Source organism: Hordeum vulgare, chromosome 1H (genome assembly GCF_904849725.1).
Source record: "Hordeum vulgare subsp. vulgare chromosome 1H, MorexV3_pseudomolecules_assembly, whole genome shotgun sequence".
In the NCBI taxonomy this organism is placed as follows: domain Eukaryota; kingdom Viridiplantae; phylum Streptophyta; class Magnoliopsida; order Poales; family Poaceae; genus Hordeum; species Hordeum vulgare.
Genome location: NC_058518.1, coordinates 325,348,295 through 325,365,455, shown reverse-complemented (window position 1 = coordinate 325,365,455; position 17,161 = coordinate 325,348,295).

Genomic DNA, 17,161 nt, shown 5'->3' with positions numbered 1-17,161 from the left:
CCAACTAGGATTGGAAAGTGGAGTCCTTCTCTCCTTTCCCACCTCCTTTTTTTCTTTTCTCTTTGATTTTCTATGCTTGGCGCATAGGGCCCTCTTGGGCTGTCCCACCAGCCCACCAAGGGCTGGTGCGCCACCCCAAGGCCTATGGGCTTCCCCGGGGTGGGTCGCCCCCCCGGTGAACATCCGGAACCCATTCGTCATTCCCGGTACATTCCCGGTAACTCCGAAAACCTTCCGGTAATCAAATGAGGTCATCCTATATATCAATCTTCGTTTCCGGACCATTCCGGAAACCCTCGTGACGTCCATGATCTCATCCGGGACTCCGAACAACATTTGGTAACCAACCATATAACTCAAATACGCATAAAACAACGTCGAACCTTAAGTGTGCAGACCCTGCGGGTTCGAGAACTATGTAGACATGACCCGAGTGACTCCTCGGTCAATATCCAATAGCTGGACCTGGATGCCCATATTGGATCCCACATATTCTACGAAGATCTTATCGTTTGAACCTCAGTGCCAAGGATTCATATAATCCCGTATGTCATTCCCTTTGTCCTTCGGTATGTTACTTGCCCGAGATTCGATCGTCAGTATCCGTATACCTATTTCAATCTCGTTTACCGGCAAGTCTCTTTACTCGTTCTGTAATACAAGATCCCGCAACTTACACTAAGTCACATTGCTTGCAAGGCTTGTGTGTGATGTTGTATTACCGAGTGGGCCCCGAGATACCTCTCCGTCACACGGAGTGACAAATCCCAGTCTAGATCCATACTAACTCAACGAACACCTTCGGAGATACCTGTAGAGCATCTTTATAGTCACCCAGTTACATTGCGAAGTTTGATACACACAAAGCATTCCTCCGGTGTCAGTGAGTTATATGATCTCATGGTCATAGGAACAAATACTTGACACGCAGAAAACAGTAGCAACAAAATGACACGATCAACATGCTATGTCTATTAGTTTGGGTCTAGTCCATCACGTGATTCTCCTAATGACGTGATCCAGTTATCAAGCAACAACACCTTGTATATAATCAGAAGACCCTGACTATCTTTGATCAACTGGCTAGCCAACTAGAGACTTGCTAGGGACAGTGTTTTGTCTATGTATCCACACATGTATATAAGTCTTCATTCAATACAATTATAGCATGGATAATAAACGATTATCTTGATACAGGAATTATAATAATAACTATATTTATTATTGCTTCTAGGTCATAATTCCAAGAGTCTCCCACTTGCACTAGAGTCAATAATCTAGCCCTCACATCATCATGCGAATTACATTGTAATAAATCTAACACCCATACAGTTCTGGTGTTGATCATGCTTTGCCCGTGGAAGAGGTTTAGTCAGTGGGTCTGCTACATTCAGATCCGTGTGCACTTTGCATATATTTACGTCCTCCCCTTCGACGTAGTCGCGGATGAGGTTGAAGCGTCGTTTGATGTGTCTCGTCTTCTTGTGAAACCGTGGTTCCTTTGCTAAGGCAATGGCACCCGTGTTGTCACAGAACAAGGTTATTGGATTCAGTGCGCTTGGCACCACTCCAAGATCCGTCATGAACTGCTTCATCCAGACACCCTCCTTAGCCGCCTCCGAGGCAGCCATGTACTCCGCTTCACATGTAGAATCAGCTACGATGCTTTGCTTGGAACTGCACCAGCTTACCGCACCCCCATTAAGAATAAATACGTATCCGGTCTGCGACTTAGAGTCGTCCGGATCCGTGTCAAAGCTTGCATCGACGTAACCCTTTACGGCGAGCTCTTCGTCACCTCCATACACGAGAAACATCTCCTTAGTCCTTTTCAGGTACTTCAGGATACTCTTGACCGCCGTCCAGTGATCCACTCCTGGATTACTCTGGAACCTGCCTGCCATACTTATGGCCAGGCTAACGTCCGGTCTAGTGCACAACATTGCATACATGATAGAACCTATGGCTGAAGCATAGGGGACGGTGCTCATATGCTCTCTATCCTTATCAGTTGCTGGGCACTGAGTCTTACTCAATCTCGTACCTTGTAAAACCGGCAAGAACCCTTTCTTGGACTGTTCCATTTTGAACCTCTTCAAAACTTTATCAAGGTATGTGCTTTGTGAAAGTCCTATCAGGCGTTTCGATCTATCCCTGTAGATCTTAATGCCTAGAATGTAAGCAGCTTCTCCTAGGTCCTTCATAGAGAAACTTTTATTCAAGTAATCCTTTATTCTCTCCAAAAACTCTACGTTGTTTCCAATCAGCAATATGTCATCCGCATATAATATTAGAAACGCCACAGAGCTCCCAGTCACTTTCTTGTAAATACAAGATTCTCCAACCACTTGTATAAACCCAAATGCTTTGATCACCTCATCAAAGCGTTTGTTCCAACTCCGAGATGCTTGCACCAGTCCATAAATGGATCGCTGGAGCTTGCACACCTTGTTAGCATTCTTAGGATCGACAAAACCTTCGGGTTGCATCATATACAACTCTTCCTTAAGGAAACCGTTAAGGAACGCCGTTTTGACATCCATCTGCCAGATTTCATAATCGAAAAATGCAGCTATTGCTAACATGATTCTGACGGACTTAAGCATCGCTACGGGTGAGAATGTATCATCGTAGTCAACTCCTTGAACTTGTGAAAAACCCTTTGCCACAAGTCGAGCTTTATAAACGGTCACATTGCCGTCAGCGTCCGTCTTCTTCTTAAAGATCCATTTGTTCTGAATGGCCTTGCGGCCCTCAGGTAGTACTTCCAAAGTCCACACTTTGTTTTCATACATGGATCCTATCTCGGACTTCATGGCCTCCAGCCATTTGTTGGAATCTGGGCCCACCATTGCTTCTTCATAATTTGGAGGTTCATTGGTGTCTAACAACATGATTGACAAAACGGGATTACCGTACCACTCTGGAGCAGCACGTGGTCTCGTCGACCTGCGTGGTTCAATAGGAACTTGAACCGGAGTTTCATGATCATCATCATTAACTTCCTCCCCAACCGGCGTCGCAACGACAGGGGTTTCCCCTTGCCCTGCGCCACCATCCAGAGGGATGAGAGGTTCGACAACCTCATCAAGTTCTATCTTCCTCACACTCAATTCTCTCGAGAGAAATTCCTTCTCGAGAAAAGCTCCGTTTTTAGCAACAAACACTTTGCCCTCGGATTTGAGATAGAAGGTGTACCCAACTGTCTCTTTTGGGTAACCTATGAAGACGCACTTTTCCGCTTTGGGTTCCAGCTTTTCAGGCTGAAGCTTTTTGACATAAGCATCACATCCCCAAACTTTAAGAAACGACAACTTTGGCCTTTTGCCATACCACAGTTCGTATGGTGTTGTCTCAACGGATTTTGATGGTGCCCTATTTAAAGTGAATGCAGCTGTGTCTAATGCATAACCCCAAAACGATAACGGCAAATAGGTAAGAGACATCATAGATCGCACCATTTCTAATAAAGTACGATTACGACGTTCGGACACACCATTACGTTGTGGTGTTCCAGGTGGTGTCAACTGTGAAACAATTCCACATTGTCTTAAGTGAGCACCAAACTCGAAACTCAGATATTCACCCCCACGATCAGACCGTAGGAACTTGATCTTCTTGTTACAATGATTTTCAACTTCACTCTGAAATTGCTTGAACTTTTCAAATGCTTCAGACTTGTGCTACATTAAGTAGACATAACCATATCTACTCAAATCGTCAATGAGGGTGAGAAAATAACGATATCCGCCGCGTGCCTCCACGCTCATCGGACCGCACACATCGGTATGTATGATTTCCAACAAGTCACTGGCACGCTCCATTGTTCCGGAGAACGGAGTTTTACTCATCTTTCCCATGAGGCATAGTTCGCACGTGTCAAGTGAATCAAAGTCAAGTGACTCCAAAAGTCCATCGGTATGGAGTTTCTTCATGCGGTTTACACCAATATGACCTAAGCGGCAGTGCCACAAAAACATGGCGCTATCATTGTTAACTCTAACTCTTTAGGTCTCAATGTTATGTATATGTGTATCACTATCAAGATTCAATATGAACAATCCTCTCACATTGGGTGCATGACCATAAAAGATGTTACTCATAGAAATAGGACAACCATTATTCTCTGACTTAAAAGAGTAACCGTCTCACAATAAACAAGATCCAGATATAATGCTCATGCTCAACGCAGGCACTAAATAACAATTATTCAAGTTCATAACTAATCCCGATGGTAACTGAAGTGAAACTGTGCCGACGGCGATTGCATCAACCTTGGAACCATTTCCTACGCGCATCGTCACTTCAGCTTTCGCCAGCCTTCGCCTATTCTGCATTTCCTGTTTCGAGTTGCAAATATGAGAAAAAGAACCGGTATCGAATACCCAGGCACTACTATGAGAGCCGGTTAAGTACACATCAATAACATGTATATCAAATATACCTGATTTTTCTTTGGCCGCCTTCTTATCAGCCAGATACTTGGGGCAGTTGCGCTTCCAGTGACCCAGACCCTTGCAATAGTAGCACTCTGTTTCAGGCTTAGGTCCAGCTTCGGGTTTCTTCGTCGGATTGGCAACAGGCTTGCCGATCTTCTTTGAATTACCCTTCTTGCCTTTGCCATTTCTCTTGAAACTAGTGGTCTTATTCACCATCAACACTTGATGCTCTTTACGGAGTTCAGACTCTGCGACTTTCAGCATCGCAAACAACTCGCCGGGTGACTTGTTCATCCCTTGCATGTTGTAGTTCAACACAAAGCCCTTATAGCTTGGCGGCAGTGATTGAAGAATTCTGTCAGTGATAGCCTCTTGCGGGAGTTCAATCCCCAGCTCAGCTAGACGGTTTGAGTACCCAGACATTTTGAGCACATGTTCACTGACACACGAATTCTCCTCCATCTTGCAAGCATAGAATTTATCGGAGGTCTCATACCTCTCGATCCGGGCGTTCTTCTGAAAGATAAACTTCAACTCCTGGAACATCTCATATGATCCATGACGCTCAAATCAACGTTGAAGTCCCGGTTCTATGCCATACAAGACTGCACATTGAACTACTGAGTAGTCCTCCTTATGTGTTAACCAAGCGTTCTTAACATCCTGGTCAGTCGTAGCGGGTGGTTCATCTCCTAGCGCAGAATTAAGGACATAATCCTTCTTCCCAGCTTGTAGGATCAACTTAAGATTACGATCCCAGTCTACAAAGTTGCTTCCATCATCTTTCAACTTAGCTTTGTCTAGGAACGTATTAAAATTCAGGGTGACTGTTGCGTGAGCCATGATCTACAACACAAATATATTCAAAGTGGACTTAGACTATGTTCAAGATAATTAGAGTTTAACTTAATTAAATTACTTGCTAAACTCCCACTCAAAAAGTACATCTCCCTAGTCATTTGAGTGGTTCATGACCCACTTACACTAGCTCAAGTCCGATCATCACGGTAGTTGAGTATAGTTCCAGGGGTAAGCATCCCTATGCTAATCATATCAACTATATGATTCATGATCGAACTTTCAGTCTCATGTGTTCTGAGGCCATGTATGTACATGCTAGGCTCGTCAAGCTTAACCCGAGTGTTTTGCATGTGCAACTGTTTTGCACCCGTTGTATGTGAACGTTGAGTCTATCACACCCGATCATCACGTGGTGTCTCGAAACGACGAACTGTAGCAACGGTGCACAGTCGGGGAGAACACAATTTCGTCTTGAAATTTTAGTGAGAGATCACCTCATAATGCTACCATCGTTCTAAGCAAAATAAGGTGCATAAAAGGATTAACATCACATGCAATTCATAAGTGATATGATATGGCCATCATCACGTGCTCCTTGATCTCCATCACCAAAGCACTGGCACGATCTTCTTGTCACCGGCGCCACACCATGATCTCCATCAACGTGTCGCCATCGGGGTTGTCGTGCTACTCATGCTATTACTACTAAAGCTACATCCTAGCAAAATAGTAAACGCATCTGCAAGCACAAACGTTAGTTTAAAGACAACCCTATGGCTCGTGCCGGTTGCCGTACCATCGACGTGCAAGTCGATATTATCTATTACAACATGATCATCTCATACATCCAATATATCACATCACATCGTTGGCCATATCACATCACAAGCATACCCTGCAAAAACAAGTTCGACGTCCTCTAATTTTGTTGTTGCATGTTTTACGTGGTGACCATGGGTATCTAGTAGGATCGCATCTTACTTACGCAAACACCACAACGGAGATATATGAATTGCTATTTAACCTTATACAAGGACCTCCTTGGTCAAATCCGATTCAACTAAAGTTGGAGAAACCGACACTTGCCAGTCATCTTTGAGCAAGGGGGTTACTCGTAGAGATGAAACCAGTCTCTCGTAAGCGTACGAGTACTGTCGGTCCAAGCCGCTTCAATCCAAGAATACCGCGGAATCAAGAAAAGACTAAGGAGGGCAGCAAAACGCACATCACCGCCCACAAAAACTTTTGTGTTCTACTCGAGAAGACATCTACGCATGTACCTAGCTCATGATGCCACTTTTGGGGAACGTCGCATGGGAAACAAAAAATTTCCTACGCGCACGAAGACCTAACATAGTGATGTCCATCTACGAGAGGGGATTTCCGATCTACGTACCCTTGTAGATCACACAGCAGAAGCGTTAGTGAACGCGGTTGATGTAGTGGAACGTCCTCACGTCCCTCGATCCGCTCCGCGAACCGTCCCACGAACCGTCCCGCGATCCGTCCCACGATCTAGTGCCGAACGGACGGCACCTCCGCATTCAGCACACGTACAGCTCGACGATGATCTCGGCCTTCTTGATCCAGCAAGAGAGACGGAGAGGTAGAAGAGTTCTCCGGCAGCGTGACGGCACTCCGGAGGTTGGTGATGATCTAATCTCGGCAGGGCTGCGCCCGAGCTCCGTAGAAACGCGATCTAGAGGTAAAACCGTGGAGTTATGTGGTCGGGCTGCCTTGGAAAAGTTGTCTCAAATCAGCCCTAATTGCTCCATATATATAGGAGGAGGGAGGGGAGGCTTGCCTTGATGCTCAAGGAGCCCCAAGGGCTGCGCCACCAAGGGAGGAGGAGTCCTCCTCCAATCCTAGTCCAACTAGGATTGGAAAGTGGAGTCCTTCTCTCCTTTCCCACCTCCTTTTTTTTCTTTTCTCTTTGATTTTCTATCCTTGGCGCATAGGGCCCTCTTGGCTGTCCCACCAGCCCACCAAGGTCTGGTGCGCCACCCCCAAGGCCTATGGGCTTCCCCGGGGTGGGTTTCCCCCCCGGTGAACATCCGGAACCCATTCGTCATTCCCGGTACTTTCCCGGTAACTCCGAAAACCTTCCGGTAATCAAATGAGTCATCGTATATATCAATCTTTGTTTCCGGACCATTCCGGAAACCCTCGTGACGTCCGTGATCTCATCCGGGACTCCGAACAACATTCGGTAACCAACCATATAACTCAAATACACATAAAACAACGTCGAACCTTAAGTGTGCAGACCCTGCGGGTTCGAGAACTATGTAGACATGACCCGAGTGACTCCTCGGTCAATATCCAATAGCGGGACCTGGATGCCCACATTGGATCCCACATATTCTACGAAGATCTTATCGTTTGAACCTTAGTGCCAAGGATTCATATAATCCCGTATGTCATTCCCTTTGTCCTTCGGTACGTTACTTGCCCGAGATTCGATCGTCAGTATCCGTATACCTATTTCAATCTCGTTTACCGGCAAGTCTCTTTACTCGTTCCGTAATACAAGATCCCGCAACTTACACTAAGTCACATTGCTTGCAAGGCTTGTGTGTGATGTTGTATTACCGAGTGGGCCCCGAGATACCTCTCCGTCACACGGAGTGACAAATCCCAGTCTCGATCCATACTAACTCAACAAACGCCTTCAGAGATACCTGTAGAGCATCTTTATAGTCACCCAGTTACATTGCGACATTTGATACACACAAAGCATTCCTCCGGTGTCAGTGATTTATATGATCTCATGGTCATAGGAACAAATACTTGACACGCAGAAAACGGTAGCAACAAAATGACACGATCAACATGCTACGTCTATTAGTTTGGGTCTAGTCCATCACGTGATTCTCCTAATGACGTGATCCAGTTGTCAAGCAACAACACCTTGTATATAATCAGAAGACCATGACTATCTTTGATCAACTGGCTAGCCAACTAGAGACTTGCTAGGGACAGTGTTTTGTTTATGTATCCACACATGTATATAAGTCTTCATTCAATACAATTATAGCTTGGATAATAAACGATTATCTTGATACATGAATTATAATAATACACATATTTATTATTGCCTCTAGGGCATAATTCCAACACAACTCCACAGTGATTCCAGACATATCTACAGCCCTCGGACGACCGACCCCTGTCGGATGTCCGACTCCTTGTGGACGCCCGGACATCCGTGAACTGCCGGATGTCCGACCCCTGTGTGACATAAAGTGTCCCCAACGGCTGTTTTACTCTCCCCACTATATATACCCCCTCCCACTTCATGAGAGGGTGTCCAACACAGCTAGAACACATACAAGAACACCTTTCTTCTCACTCACTCTTGTCTACACTCAATCTTTGATCCCAAGAGCATTTGTGAGTCCTTTTGAGTGTTGTTCCAATCAAAAGATAGATCGTCTCCTTCTCCTCCTCTCCACCAAAGTGATTTGTGATTTGAGCAAGTTTTGAGCAATCCCCATGATCTAGTTACTCTTGGAGGTTGGAGATTCCTAGGCGGTAGGAGTCTTCGGAGAGGAATCAAACCATTGCGATTTTCCCCGGAAAGTTTGTGAAGGTTTGGAAGCCACCTCAAGGCTTACCACTAGTGGTTGAGAAACGCCTTCTTGGAATTATCTCAAAGGGAGAATAGGGTGAGCCTTCGTGGCGTTGGTGTGCCTTCGTGGTAACATCCGCCCCTCTAACAGTGACATAGCTTCCCTCCAAGGAAGTGAACATCGGGATACATCCTCGTCTCTCTTGGAGTTTTGGTTATTACTAACCCTAACTCTCTACTTGTGTTAATCCTTATTACGTACTTGTATTTGATTATTGTTTACCAGTTGCCTTACTTCCCTCTAAATGGTTTACTCCTTGTCATAGCAATTATTAGGCCTACGCTCATATTCCGCAACTTTGCCTAAAATTGCTAAGTAATTATTAAAATTTGGAACTTTACCTATTCACCCCCCTCTAGGTCCATCTCGATCCTTTTTAGAGGAAAAACGCTCCCGAGGACACACGAGAATTTCTGTCATGCTAGTTTTCATCATGTTCATATGATTCACGTTCATTACTTTGATAGTTTGATATGTGGGTGGACCGGCGCTTGGGTACTGCCCTTACTTGGACAAGCATCCCACTTATGATTAAACCCTCTCGCAGGCATCCGCAACTATGAAAGAAGAATTAAGAGAGAGTCTAACCATAGCATTAAACTAGTGGATCCAAATCAGCCCCTTACGAAGCAACGCATAAACTAGGGTTTAAGCTTATGTCACTCTAGCAACCCATCATCTACTTACTACTTCCCAATGCCTTCCTCTAGGCCCAAATAATGGTGAAGTGTTATGTAGTCAACGTTCACATAACACCACCAGTGGAAAAACAACATACAACATATCAAATTACCGAACGAATACCAAATTCACATGACTACTATTAGCATGACTTATCCCATGTCCTCAGGAACAAAAGTAACTACTCACGAAGCATAATCATATTCATGACCAGAGAGGTAATGAGTAGCATCAAGGATCTGAACATAAACTCTTCCACCAAATAATCCAACTAGCATCAACTACAAAGAGTAATTAACACTACTAGCAACCTTACAAGTACTAATCGGAGTCGCGGGACGGAGATTGGTTACAAGTGATGAACTAGAGTTTGGAGATGAGATGGTGCTGATGAAGATGTTGATGGTGACGAGTCCCCTCCGACGAGAAGAGTGTTGGTGATGACGATGGCGACGATTTCCCCCTCCGGGAGGGAAGTTTCCCAGGCAGGATCGTCCTGCCGGAGCTCTAGATTGGTTTTGCTCAAGTTCCGCCTCGTGGCGGCCGCGAAACCACGAAAAAGCTCCTCCCTGATTTTTTCCTGGACGAAACCCTTCATATAGCAAAAGAGGGGGCAAGTGGGCCCGCAGGCTGCCCACAAGCCCTCATGGCGCGGCCTGGGGGGTGGCCGCACTGTGCAGGCTTGTGGCCACCTGCACGCCCCCCTTTGGCACTTCTTCGGCCCAGTATTTTTTATAAATTAGGAAAAAAATCCTTGTTGATTTTTACGGTGTTTGGAGTTGCGCAGAATAGGTATCTCAACTTTGCTCCACTTTCAGGCCAGAATTCCAGTTGTCGGCATTCTCCCTCTTCATGTAAACCCTGCAAAATAAGAGAGAAAAGGCATAAGAATAGTACCGTGAAGTGAAATAACAACCCAAGAAGTGATAGATATCAACATGAAAACATGATGCAAAATGGACGTATCAACTCCCCCAAGCGTAGACCTCGCTTGTCCTCAAGCGAAAGCCTAGCTCAATAAATATGTCCACATATTTAGGGAGAGAGGTGTCGACAAAACAAGATACGAACATGCATGCATCATGATCAAGCTCAGAACAGCAATACCAACATATAATCTCTCATGTTAAAGTGATAATTCCTTCACAAAGTAAAGCATGGATCAAGAACCTTACCGAGAAGTAACAACCGATAGCCTTTAGTCATTGAAGCAATTGCAATTTATCACAACATTAGAAAGAGTCAAGTAAGAGATTGTAAAGCAAATCCACACACTCAATCATTCTTTCGTTCTCTACAATTGCTACAACTCACGTGGTACTCATGAGATCAAAGTTTCAGCTGGACACAGAGAAAGATAGGGGCTTATAGTTTTGCCTCCCAACTGCCTACCTCAAGGGTAATGTCAACAATAATAATTCATGAATACTTACCTCCAAGTTGACATATGAATATAGATCTTTCCCAAGCATATGACGTTAGGCAAGATAAAGGCGAGATAAGGAATTGGTGAAGATCACCATGACTCTTTCAAGGGAAAAAAGTAAAGGTACAAGATAGGCCCTTCGCAGAGGGAAGCAGAGGTTGTCATGCGCTTTTGAGGTTTGGATACGTGTCCTCTTAGTGCGGAGGAACGTCACTTTATATTGCCTCCTGTGATAAAGAAATTTATTATGCAGTCTATCGCTTTTATGTCTTCCTCATCATAGGTTCTTATAAATCTTATTTTCCACACACTAATAGATCATACATATTAGAGAGCAATTTTTATTGCTTGCACCGATAACAACTTACTTGAGGGATCTTATTCAATCCATATGTAGGTATGGTGGACTCTCATGGCAAACTGGGTTGAAGGTTTATGGATGCACAAGTAGTATCTCTACTTAGTGCGGGAGGTTTGGCTAATGTGAGGTGGAAGCAATCGTCACATGCTAAGGGATCTCTAATCATATAACATTGTTCGGAGCCAAGCAAACACAATTCATTATGTTGTCTTCCTTGTCCAACATCTACTTCTAGGCATGCAATAGTTTAGTGAGTGTTCACAATCATAGATGGTGTCGGAGATGATATATTTATATGTGAACCTATCCTTCTTTATCACTTCCTATTAATTGCAACCATAACCAAGGTCTATGTTTGCCTACCCTCAACAAGTTTCAATCCTCATTCTTTTTATATGTGAAGCCATCACTTCCCATAAGATCATTACATGATATTTCATGCTTTTGTTCTATTCTCACTCTTTTGATCATGGCAAGAGGCCAAGCCCTTCAACTAAGACACTCTTTATTATATGGCTCACGAGCTCGAATACATCGGGGGTGACACAAAGCAAAACTCAAGACTAAAACACTAAGACTTTTAATCTACTAGAGAAAGAGAAAACTGAAAAGGAAAACTAAAACAAAAGGTAAAGTCAAAAGATGTGATGGTGATACGATATCGGGGCAACTCCCCCAAGCTTGGCACAAGCCAAGGGGATTGCCCATACCAATGCTCAGTTGTCTTCCTTTGGTGGTGATGGTGGAGTTGTTGCAACATGAGTTTGATCCTCCGTCTTCGAAGGCATAGGTGCTCCATCATGGAAAGATGAACGAGTCTCCGAAATCCTCAAATCTGCAGCCAACCGTATTGATTTAAATCTATACTCATACTCATAGTTTTGGTTCTGCACGTCATAGATCTGGCCCTGGAGTTGATCAATCCTGTCATAGAGCCTGGAGAGATGCTTCCCAATGTCATTGGCATGAATCCTGTGCTTGTTGGTGAACTCCGTGATCATCATGTGGTTGGCGTTGAGTCCATGCTCCACCATCCCTTGGCACTTGAAGACCTGTTGCTCCATTGCTTCGAGCCTCGTCTCCACGCTTCCGGCCTTCTTAGGCCCCTCAACGTCACGGATGTGCAACATCCCCTCACGCATCTCGATAGATTGATGGTGTTGTAGCACTCCCGTGAGGTAGGGGTTGATGACCTTCTCGAAGATCTTGTCCTTCGGAGCTTTTGGAGAAGTCATAGCGATCTAGATCTTCGCAGAAACAAGCTCGAAAGGAAAAACAGAAGAAATCTGCGTGATGCCGGGGTCAGACCAAACGGAAGTATATATAATGATTTTTTCTAGACCAGAAGGAGTCCCCTGCACGAAAACAGAGTCCGGGAGGCACACGAGGTGGCCACAAGCCCTCACGGCGCGATCAGGGGGTGGGCCCGCGCCGTGCATGCTTGTCGCCTCCTCGCGCACTTTCCGGACTCTTCCATTTTTTGTATTTTTTCAAATAATCCAAAACAGAGAAAATTTCCTATTGGAAAAGTTTTGGACTCTGTTTTCTTACCGAATCACATACCTCTTTGTTTTCGGAGTCTGAAACAGGCTGATAAATATCCCTTAGGTATTCTTCCGGAGTTATGGTATTGATGATATTGCGTTCAACATTTATGGGAGTACCTGAGATATAATGCTTGATTCTGTGCCCATTTACAACTCTCGGACAATTACCTTCCGTGTTGTTGATCTTGATAGCACCGGAACGATATACTTCCTCAACAACATAGGGACCTTCCCATTTAGAGAGAAGCTTGCCTGCAAAGAATCTTAAATGAGAGTTATATAGCAAGACATAATCACCTACATTGAACTCACGCTTTTGTATCCTCTTATCATGCCACCTCTTAACCTTCTCTTTGAACAGCTTGGCATTCTCATATGCCTGAGTTCTCCACTCATCAAGCGAGCTAATATCAAATAACCTCTTCTCACCGGCAATTATGAAATCAAAGTTGAGCTCTTTGATTTCCCAATAAGCTTTATGCTCTAGCTCAAGAGGTAAATGACATGCTTTACCGTAGACCATTTTGTACGGAGACATGCCCATGGGATTCTTATAGGCAGTTCTATAAGCCAACAGTGCATCATCGAGCTTCTTAGACCAATTCTTTGTAGACCTGTTGACAGTCTTTTGCAGAATTAGTTTAATTTCTCCATTGCTTAGCTCTACTTGACCACTGGACTGAGGGTGGTAGGGAGACGCAATTCTATGGTTGACATCGTACTTAGCAAGCGTTTTACGGAAAGCACCATGAATGAAGTGTGAACCACCGTCGGTCATTAGATATCTACGGACTCCAAATCTAGGGAAGAAAACTTCTTTCAACATCTTGATAGAGGTGTTGTGATCAGCACTACTAGTGGGGATAGCTTCTACCCACTTAGTGACGTAATCAACAGCAACTAAGATATGCGTATACCCGTTGGATTTTGGAAAAGGTCCCATATAATCAAAGCCCCAAACATCAAATGGTTCAATGACAAGTGAATAGTTCATAGGCATTTCCTGACGTTTGCTAATATTACCTATTCTTTGACATTCGTCACAAGACAAGACAAACTTACGGGCATCCTTGAAGAGAGTGGGCCAATAGAAACCTGATTGCAATACCTTGTGTGCAGTTCTATCTCCCGCATGGTGTCCTCCGTAGGCCTCGGAGTGACACTTCTGTAGGATCTGTCCATGTTCGTGTTCAGATACATAATGTCTAATAAAACCATCTACTCCTTCCTTATAAAGGTGAGGATCATCCCAAAAGTAATGTCTCAAGTCAAAGAAGAATATCTTCTTTTTGCTGGTACGTGAAACTAGGTGGCATGTATTTGGCAACGATATAGTTTCCATAATCAGCATACCACGGTGCACTACGTGAAGCATTGATGACATTCAGTTGCTCATCGGGAAAGCTATCATCAATAGGTTGTGGGTCATCAAGAATGTTCTCCAACCTAGACAAGTTATCTGCTACTCGGTTATCGGCACCCTTTCTGTCAACAACGTGCAAATCAAATTCTTGTAGCAAGAGAACCCATCTGATAAGTCTAGGTTTAGCGTCCTTCTTCTCCATGAGGTACTTAATAGCAGCATGATCAGTGTGAATAGTGACTTTGGAATCAACTATGTAAGACCTGAACTTTTCACATGCAAACACGAATGCTAAAAATTCCTTCTCCGTAGTAGCATAGTTTCTCTGGGCACCGTCTAGAGTTTTACTAGCGTAGTGAATAACATTCAACTTCTTATCAATTCTTTGCCCTAGAACAACACGAACAACATAATCACTAGCGTCACACAAGATCTCAAAAGGCAAGTTCCAATCTGGTGGTTGAACAATAGGTGCAGTTATCAAAGCCCTCTTAAGTATTTCGAAGGCTTCCTCACAATCACCGTCAAAGACAAAAGGAATATCTTTTTGCAAGAGATTGGTAAGAGGCCTAGAAATCTTAGATAAGTCTTTGATGAACCTTCTGTAGAAACCAGCATGACCAAGGAAACCTCTTATACCTTTGATATCTGTGGGGTATGGCATTTTCTCGATTGCATCAACCTTAGCCTTATCGACTTCAATACCTCTTTCAGAAATTTTATGCCCTAAGACGATGCCTTCATTAACCATAAAGTGGCACTTCTCCCAATTCAAGACAAGATTGGTGTCTTTACATCTCTGTAAGACTCGATCAAGGTTGCTGAGGCAATCATCAAAGGAAGACCCGTAAACGGAAAAGTCATCAATGAAAACCTCGACAATCTTCTCACAAAAGTCAGAGAATATAGCCATCATACATCTTTGAAAGGTGGCAGGTGCATTACATAAGCCAAAAGGCATACGTCTATAAGCAAAGGTACCGAAAGGACAAGTGAAAGTGGTTTTCTCCTGATCAGATTGTGCAACTGGTATTTGGGAGAAACCAGAATAACCGTCTAGAAAGCAAAAGTGTGTGTGTTTGGATAGTCTTTCTAGCATTTGGTTGATAAAAGGCAGAGGGTAATGATCTTTCCTGGTGGCTTTATTCAACTTCCTAAAATCAATCACCATCCTATAGCCAGTAATAATCCTCTGTGGAATCAACTCATCCTTATCATTAGGGACAACGGTAATGCATCCCTTCTTAGGGATGCAATGCACCGGACTCACCCAATCGCTATGAGCAACAGGATAGATGATACCCGCTTCCAGGAGCTTTAGTATTTCTTTTCTCACTACTTCTTTCATCTTAGGATTCAATCTCCTTTGGTGATCAAGAATTGGTTTGAAATCAGGATCAGTTTTAATCTTGTGCTGGCATAGAGTGGGACTAATGCCCTTAAGATCATCAAGAGTATATCCAATAGCAGCACGGTGCTTCATCAGAGTTTTTAGTAACTTCTTTTCTTCATGCTCTGAGAGGCTAGCACTAATAATGACATGATATATCTCCTTTTCATCAAGATAGGCATACTTAAGAGTATCAGGCAACTGTTTCAGCTCGAATACAGGATCACCCTTTGGTGGGGGTGGATCTCCAAGCAGTTCAACAGACAAGTTATTCTTAAGGATAGGATATTGTTCTAAGACAACTCTATCTATTTCATCCCTTTCATCCATATGCATATCATTTTCATGCGCAAGCAAGTATTGCTCTAAGGGATCAGTAGGAGGCACGACAATAAAACCTAAGGCAATAGTTTCATCCTTACTAGGCAACTCCTTTTCATGAGGTTGTCTACGAAATTTGGAGAAATTGAACTCATGTGACACACCTTCAAAGCCAACAGTGACTGTTTGCTTCTCATAGTCAATATGAGCATTGACGGTATTGAGGAAGGGTCTGCCAAATATGATGGGACAAAAGCTATCTTGTGCGGTAGCAAGAACGAGGAAATCGACAGGATACTTCGTTTTACCACACAAGACTTCAACATCCCTAACAATGCCCACAGGGCAGACAGTATCTCTATTGGCAAGCTGAATAGTGACATCAATAGGCTCTATCTCAACAGGTGCAATCTCATCTTTGATTTCATCGTATAAGGATTGAGGTATTGCACTAACACTAGCACCCATGTCACATAAACCATGATAACAATGATCTCCTATCTTAACAGAAACCACAGGCATGCCAACAACATGCCTATGTTTGTCTCTAGCGTGAGGTTTAGCTTTTCTAGCAGCATCTTCAGAGAAGTGAATATTATGTCCCTCAACTTCTTCAGATAGAAGATATTTGATAATAGCAATGCTAGGTTCAACTCTAATTTGCTCAGGGGGTGTAGGTGTTCTAATGTAGCCTCTACGTATGACAATTGAAGCTTTGGAATGATCCTTTATCCTAACAGGGAAAGGTGGTTTCTCAATGTAAGCACTGGGAACCACAGGATCATTATAGGCAATGACTTTCTCTTCAACTGGAGTGGGTATATCTACATTGACTTATAAAGGAGGATGATATTTAAACCACTTCTCTTTGGGGAGATCAATATGAGCAACAAAAGATTCACACAATGAAGCTACTATCTCAGAGTCAAGTCCATACTTAGCGTAAAGTCACAAAAAGTATTTGTCTCAACAAAGGATTTAACGCAATCAAAAGTGAAATTCATACTGACTCCTTACCTTGTTCAAGCTCCCAATCTTCAGAGTTGCGTTTAATTCTCTCCAATAAATTCCATTTGAAGTCAATATCTCTCTTCATAAAAGAACCGGTACAAGAAGTGTCAAGCATGGTGCGATCATCATGAGAAAGCCGAGCATAGAAGTTCTGAATGATAATTTCTATCAAGAGCTCATGATTGGGGC